This window comes from Neoarius graeffei, chromosome 10 (assembly GCF_027579695.1).
Source record: "Neoarius graeffei isolate fNeoGra1 chromosome 10, fNeoGra1.pri, whole genome shotgun sequence".
NCBI lineage: Eukaryota > Metazoa > Chordata > Actinopteri > Siluriformes > Ariidae > Neoarius > Neoarius graeffei.
In genome coordinates, this window is record NC_083578.1 from 73,883,116 (window position 1) to 73,891,248 (window position 8,133).

Here is an 8,133-nt window from a genome sequence, read left to right on the forward strand (position 1 = left end):
ACCGCAAGCTTGCTCCTCGCTACATTGGCCCCTTCAAGGTGGTGCGCAGGGTGAACCCTGTCTCCTACCGGCTCCAGTTGCCCCGGACTCTGAGGATCAACCCCACTTTCCATGTTTCCCTGTTGCGGCCTGTACTGACGTCTACGTATGCCCCTGCCCCTAGGAACCCCCCACCCCCCCGCATCTTCCAGGGGCAGACTGTGTTCACTGTGCATCGCCTGCTTGACTCCCGCCGGGTCCGCGGCGGGTTGCAATATCTGGTGGACTGGGAGGGCTATGGTCCTGAGGAGCGCTGCTGGGTTCCTGCTCGGGATGTCCTAGATAAAGAACTGTGTCGGGACTTCCATTCGGCCCATCCGGATCGCCCTGGGAACGTCAGGAGACGCTCCTAGAGGGGGGGGTCCTGTTAGGACTTGGACTGTTTTGGCCTCTAGAGGCCGCTGTTATTTCCTTTTCGTGTCTTGTTTATTTTGGCCTCTAGAGGCCGCCACTGTTCCTGTGTTTTGTGTTTTTGTTAATTGCCTGTTAGTCCTAATTATCTTCACCTGTGTCCTTAATTAGTTTGTGTATTTATACCCCTGAGTTCAGTCCTCTTGTCACGGAGTCTTTGTGCTGTTATGTTTATCTCCAGTTTCCTTTGTACTGTGTTTTGTGGATCTTCTGAGCTTTTGCATTTTTGCCTTTTTCTTTTTGAATTATACTCTTTGTTTTTGTTTTTTTTTTTGTTTTGCCCTGGATTGTATATAGTGTACATAGTATAAATAAACCTTTTGTTACTTTTTCTACTTCCGCCTCACGCCTCTGCATTTGAGTCATTCCCCTGGTGGCCTAGTGGGGGTTTGCTGGATCATCACACCAACGAACCAGGTTCGAATCCCAGCAAAACCCTAACAGAGAAAAGACGAGTCTATGGTCAAGGTCGACCTGCATTTCCCAGTCACGGGCCGGGTCTAGGAGGGTCGTGTTCACTCTTGCCAGTGATTTTCACCGAACGTTCACCTGCTTTCACAAAAGGAGTGATGCTTGATATTCCAGGTATTGGAGGAGGGAGAGCATTGGTGGTGGTTCTCCTTTCTTCTAGGGTGATCGCCAGCTGCCGCAAGACCTGGTTGTGCTTCCAGGTGTAGCGACCTTGGGACAAGCTGGTTTTGCAGCTGGTAAGGATGTACCTCAATGTTGTAGGTGTTTGGCAGAGAGCACATGTGGGATGATCTCCTATCCACTGCTGTAGGTTTTTGGGAGTAGGAAGAACATCATTGGTGGCTCTGATGATGAAGCTGAGTCTGCTTCTTCCATTTCCCAAAGATCTCTCCATGTGAGCTTGTGATGTTCCAGGTTGTCCCAGCTGGTCCACTGTCCCTGTTTGGACTGTGAGACTGCCTTTACACATCGCTCTGCCTCCTCTTGGTGCCGAACCTTCTCAACCACCAGCTTTCTTCCCTCAGTGGATGGAGCCTTGTGCCACATTGGTCGACTTGCACCAAAACCAAGCCCTGCTCTTCCCTGTTGAACATGTCCCACTATGTCTCCATGCCTGAGAGCAGATTGTGCTTGCTGTACAGCTTCTGATGGGTCCATTTCCTCCCAGTTGCCAGTCTAGGGGCAGCTGCTCGTATTGCTGCATTGTGAGACTCAGTCATCTCCAGCCTCACTTTAGTACACTTGTACTCTTCAGTGAGGCTGGAGACAGGCAGTTCCAGAGCTCCCCATCCATACAACTCGATACTGCTGAGACAACGCAGGAGTCCAAGCCACTTCTTAATGTAAGAACTGACTGTCCCCTCCAGTTTCTCAACCTTGGTGATGGGGACCTCATAGACCATAAGGGGCCACATCAGATGAGGGAGTAATCCAAATTGCAGACACCACAGTTTCAGCTTGCCAGGAAGTGGGGTCTTGTCTATGGTGGTAAGGCCTTTGATGGTTTTCTCCCTCAGCTGGTTACTCTGGTCTGAGTCTTTGAGGCTTTCATTGTACCATCATCCCAAGCTCTTGACTGGCTGCTCTGACACCATTAGAATGGGTGCTTTGCCAATGTGGAATCTCTGGTCTACGGGTTTTCCTCTGATGGAAAAGCTTCTGGATTTGCTGGGTTTAAACTTCATACTAGCCCATGTTATATTGCCGTGATGCTTTTCCAGCAAATGCTTGGTGCATGGGATGGTGGAGGTGAGGGTGGTCAGGTCGTCCATGTAGGCACAAATAGGAGGTAATCGCTGTCCGTCCTGCAGACGTTCTCCTCCGACAACCCATTTGGAAGCCCGGATGATCACTTTCATCGCCATGGTGAAGGCTAGTGGGGAGATGGTACATCCTGCCATTATCCCCACTTCCAGTAATTGCCATGATGTTGTGTATTCTGTAGTTGTTATGCAGAATTGCAAATCTTGGAAGTAGTTTCTGACCAGGTTTGTAATGTTCTTTGGCACACGAAAGAAGTCGAAGGCTAACCAGATAACAGAATGAGGGACAGATCCAAAAGCATTGGCTAGGTCCAGGAATAAGACGTGCAGGTCTCTTCCTTCCCATTTTGCAGACTGGATTTGATGCCATATGATGCTTGTGTGTTCTAACCATCCTGAGAAGCCTGGTATCCCAGCCTTCTGCACTGACGTGTCAATCAGGCTGTTCTGTTTCAGGTAGGTTGTCAGTCTTTGAGCAACAGTGCTAAAGAAGATCTTGCCTTCAACATTAAGGAGACTGATCTGCTGGAATTGGTTGATGTTAGAGGCATCCTTTTCCTTGGGCATCATGACACCTCCTGCTCTCTGCCAAGCTTAAATAAAAAGGAATAAAATATGGAATGAAAGCATTTGATGGTAAGAATGTATCTTTTTTATTTTACAAGAATTATTATTATAGCATTTTTCACAAATTGCTACTGTCATTTCGCCAGTTTGTTTACATTCTAAGTGGAAATGATTTTGTCAGATGTTTTGTGTAAACTTGTTTATTAAATTTGCAAAAAAATTAAATAAAAATGCTCTTTCTCAATCCAGTAAATGTGGAGAGAATAAAAGTTATTCCACTCAATCTCATCGTACATGGTTTATAGCCAACTCGGCACTATGCGCCCCGTTGGCTATCAGCTCATGTATGACTCAATTTCAGGGAATAACTGTTTATATGTTTTAGTCCTGATTTTTAAAAAAATAAATTATATAATTTATTTAAAAATCAGGACAATAGTGTATATGACATTTGAGTAGTATGTAATTTACAACTTGTATATTTCTAAAAACAATCTTAAGTGAACAGTTGAGTATGGACACATCCAGAAAAGGGTTAAGTAAACAGTCACCATTGTTATATTAATGCTTTTAATTCAGGGCTTTGAACCGGAATTTTTTTCCTATTGGTTCGTTCCGAACAGAAACGGAATTTTAACGTTTCCGGTTTTGGGTTCCACCATTAAATAGACGTTCCCGAACCGGTTAGAACAAAAAAAATTCGTTCCCGGAACGGTTAATTACGTTCCCTGTCAGCTGTTTAACAAATGGCTATAAAATTATGTCTCTGTCTCATCCAGCTTAAGCCAAATGTAGGCTAATTCTATTACAACCTTCATCAAATAAGACAAGAAATAATTCAAAACAATTATTATTTCAAATGTTGGCGATTTGGATTCTCAGTATGTCTTCCCATCTACACAAACAGAAGAAGTGCCAAAAATGAAAGAGAATTCGTTTAGTGTGTTACCAAAGGCTAGTCAGGCCCTATAGAGGGCTACCGCATGACGTCACCGCGCCGCGAGATTTTGTTAGGCGCCATATTGGAAGTACACATCTATGCAAGTGCATACATACATAAAACAAACTACACCTGAAATGTAGCCAGAGCCGGTTCTGCCCTAATCTGGACCCGGGTGCAACATCGCGCAACCCCCCCCCAAAAAAAACCACCAGTCTAAATCAGGATAACCATCACATAACTATAACTATAAACATTTTATATCAACTATTTTAACTAAATGGGCTATAATAAATACGCCTGCAGGCAGCCACGGCGGGCTGCCTCAGAAAAGTAACCATTCAATGACAACTGAAAGCCTGCAGCCACGGCGGGCTGCCTTAAAAAGTAACCATTTGTCCTACCTTAAAACTTGTTTTGCATTTTCTGCCTCCTTTTTTGTATTTTCGACCCTCCGTTTATTTTCTTTCCTTTTCTGAAAACCCGATTTGTGTCCAGACATTTTGTTCTGCTACCAACGAACTAACTCGTCAGGTCTCGTCTCTCGAGCCCGCGATGATTCCCGTGGGAAGGGCAACAACTGATACATTTTTACAAACAGCCAATAGGGAGGTTGCATCGTTCAGGCTCTTCTTTGCTCAGACACTCAGTAATTCACCTAGTATTCACTAGTAGTCCACCTTCCCGCTCTCTCCATTCAATCAGCGAACTTCACACAGGAAGTGAACCCCAGCGGGTCATAGAAACTTCCGCAGGAGAAGAATGACTATTTGTAGGCTACAGAAACTTTGAGGAACGAAATAAAAACCGGTATTAACCGGTTACCATTATTTTTAATAAGCGTTTCTGTTCCGGAACATAAAAAATAATAAAGTTTCTGGTTTCGTTTCTGTTCCATGTGAAATAGAAAAAGTTCCCGGTTTTCGTTTTCGTTCCTTGAACCGGTTCAAAGCCCTGCTTTTATTAGTTTTGTTGTGTATTTACTGCATTTTATCAAAGCCTGCTAAAAACTGCATATACTGCTCAATATGTTGAAAGATCTAAACTTACCATTGGCAAATTTTCAGAGGCATCCAAGGATTAAAATCTCACCTTGTTATCGGCATGAGTAAAGGTGGCCTCTTAAGTTAAGCTTTTGTAATTGACCCTTGATGGTTTTTTCACAGCAATCATCTGTCAGCAGGAATAAGAACTCAAAACCTAACACTGAATCTTACCCAAGAGTGATCTAGAGGCTTAAAGGATTTAAAAAAAAAACCCCACTATATTCTTTAAACTGGAAAGAAGACTAGAAAAGGATTTTTTGCACAGAATCTCTTTTCTGTCTCTCACATTAATTCCTCTGGCTCAGGTCTGCCCTACTGAGCTCCTCTGTTCTCTCCACTGAACTCTGGGGCACTGTGATGATGGTCCGTTCTTGTATAGGCAGAGAGCCAGGACTGAGCAAGAACACATACTGTACTGTAGATACACAGTCACTTGCTGGACTCTTAGGCAGTGTCATAAGTCTAGTGCAAGACTTTTAGTGGTTCAGTGCTTAAATAGGACACACTTTCAAAAACTACGTTCATATGCATGTTCATATACTGGATGTGAGTCATGGGTTTGGTCCAAACCCCATTTCACGCATGAGTGAATCTGAGAATATGCATGAAGAAATCAAAATTATTCATATGATTCTTGCCATTTTCAGCTTCTAGAATTGATGATAATTTCTCACCTGCTTCTATGGCTCATATGTTTGGTTTTGGATATTCTACCGATCCAGTGAAAAATGTAGATTCATGTCAGTTTGATGCATATGTGCAGGGTTTGTTGCATCTCTGGATAAAAGGAAGCATAGTAATAAATAAGAGAAATAGACTGAAGAAGATTCATGTATCATTGAGCAGAAGAGTCAGGGCTTTTGAATTTTGAGGTTGAGGGTTAATCTAAAATAGCTTAAAATATACACTTCCTTTTTCCAGAAAGTCATAGAATACAAATGTCCAGTCATCAGTATGGATTATGTAATAAGTGATGGTATGGCATTGATGCAGCTATATGTATAGCAGAGCTACTGTTACCACACCAAAGATTATTTTCCAGGAGCAGCTTTTCTCAAAGGGTTTTATTCATGCAACTTGTCAGTGATTACAATTTTTATTGATTAAAGAATGACACATCCATTTATATCCATTTATAGTTATATTTAATGTTGTGGAATATCCATGAAACAAATTTGTTCATGTTATCACTGTGATCTTGTGATGTGATAGCAGCTATAAAACAGTTGTTCCTTCACTAGCCTTTCAGTTTTTTTCTCTTGAAGTTATTAAGACAGGGAGGCACGGTGGTATAGTGGTTAGCACTGTCTCCTCACAGCAAGAAGGTTCTGGGTTCGAGCTAAGTGGCCGACGAAGGCCTTTGTGTATGGAGTTTGCATGTTCTCCCCAAGTCTGTGTGGGTTTCCTCTGGGTGCTTCAGTTTCCCCCACAGTCCAAAGACATGCAGGTTAGGTGGCTCTAAATTGACTGTAGGTGAGAGTGTGAATGGTTGTTTGTCTCTATGTGTCGGCCCTGTGATGACCTGGCGACTTGTCCAGGGTGTACCCCGCCTCTTGCCCATAGTCAGCTGGGATAGACTCCAGCTTGCCTATGACCCCCTGTACAGGATAAGCAGCTGCAGATAATGGATGGATGGATGGATGGATGGATGGATGGATGGATGGATGGATGGATGGATGGATGGATGGATGGATTTTAATCTGTTTATGTGGAGTGTCCAACTTACAAGTCCCTGTGTAAGTTGTTACTATAGAAAAGATAACATGTTAGAATGGGGGAAGCCATGGCCTAATGGTTAGAGAAGCAGCTTTGGGACCCAAAGGTTGCTGGTTGGATTCCCTGGACCAGCAGGAGTGGCTGAAGTGCCCTTGAGCAAGGCACCTGACCCCCAACTGCTCCCCAGGCTCCTCTGGGTATGTTGTACGTTGCTTTGGATAAGAGCATCTGCTAAATGCCTGTGATGTAATGAGTCTAACTCTCAAAATATTTCCGAAACAGGCCAGGCACTTGTTGGATGCTTTCTGTAAATTCCAAATAAAAATGATTTGTTTGGGGAAACAACTTTACTTCCTACTGTTTTAATTCAAAAATAAATTTAGGCATCACTATTTATATTTATTTGCAATTGGAAAAAAAAAAGTAATCATAAGTTTTTATCAAAATGCTTTTAAGCTAATGAAAAATCGATATTCAATCTCGTGTCCAAACTTTTGCTAATTATAGCTAATAAGTGTATCGACCAAGAGAGATACTGAGGTATTTATTTACAGCTAAAGTGAAAAATATATTAATGTATCTGTAACGCATGCCAAATATTAAGACCTTGTTAAAAAATTTTCATGTGAAGAACAATGAAATGACCTCTGTTAATTTGAGTGTTTGTAAAGGATAATGGAGGAGCATTAAGGAGGATGAAGTATGCTTTATAATAAAATTCTATCATTACTTGTCATCCTAATGGAGCTTGCCAGGACTTTACATATTACATACTCTAAACTGTTTAACTTCCATCATATTACAGTTTGGAGAAAGTGTATATTATGCATACCATAGGTTGCAGCTGATCTATAATTGGAGTATAAAGTTGGAGTATAATCACTCATCTTTTTCTTGTCACAGGAAGGACACAGATACAATCACAAGTTTAAAATGTTTTGCTTGACTGCTATACAATTGAATCGATGGACAGGATATGCAGGATGCTGATATCAAGTGGCATTTATCAAAGTTTTTAAAAAAGGAGAAAATCGAAAGCTCTAAAGTATTTAGCTGCAGAGGTTACTTCATGGCCAGAAAGAGTGCAAGCACTTAAATTTTGAGAATAATTAAGGCATGGAATCACTAAACAATTCTCATGGCCTGAGAGTTCTGGGACATATTTTCCAAAAGACTCAGAGCCTAAAGATCATTGTTCAGTGGTAATGAGTATAATACTATCTCTCCCTCTTAAGATAATCTTAACTATGTCTTGCTTGGGAAACTTTGGGAAACTCTGCCCTCGTTAGCTTATTCACAGTCAGCAGGACTGAAATGTATTTGGGTCCAATGCCATTAAAGTGTTGTCCAACAAATAAAAGTACTTTAATACTCACTGGAAGCCAAAATTGTGACTCAAGAATAGCAGTTATATAGTCTTTTTTTTTTCCCCCTTGTAAATATGTTTAGGATAACGAAGCTTTTAAATGGATTTTTAAGGGAATACAGCAAAGCCAGCTTTACAGTTTAATATCCTGGTGTTGAATCAATAGATTAATTTTCACTATAAGGCTGGGATAAGTAATTGTAATAGTCCACTAATTTATTTGAGACCTTTGTGCATACTGTTTTTTTTTTGGGGGGGGGTTTGGTTTTTTTTTTAACAAATTTTTAAACTAACTGTTGCTTAGATTCAATTCAT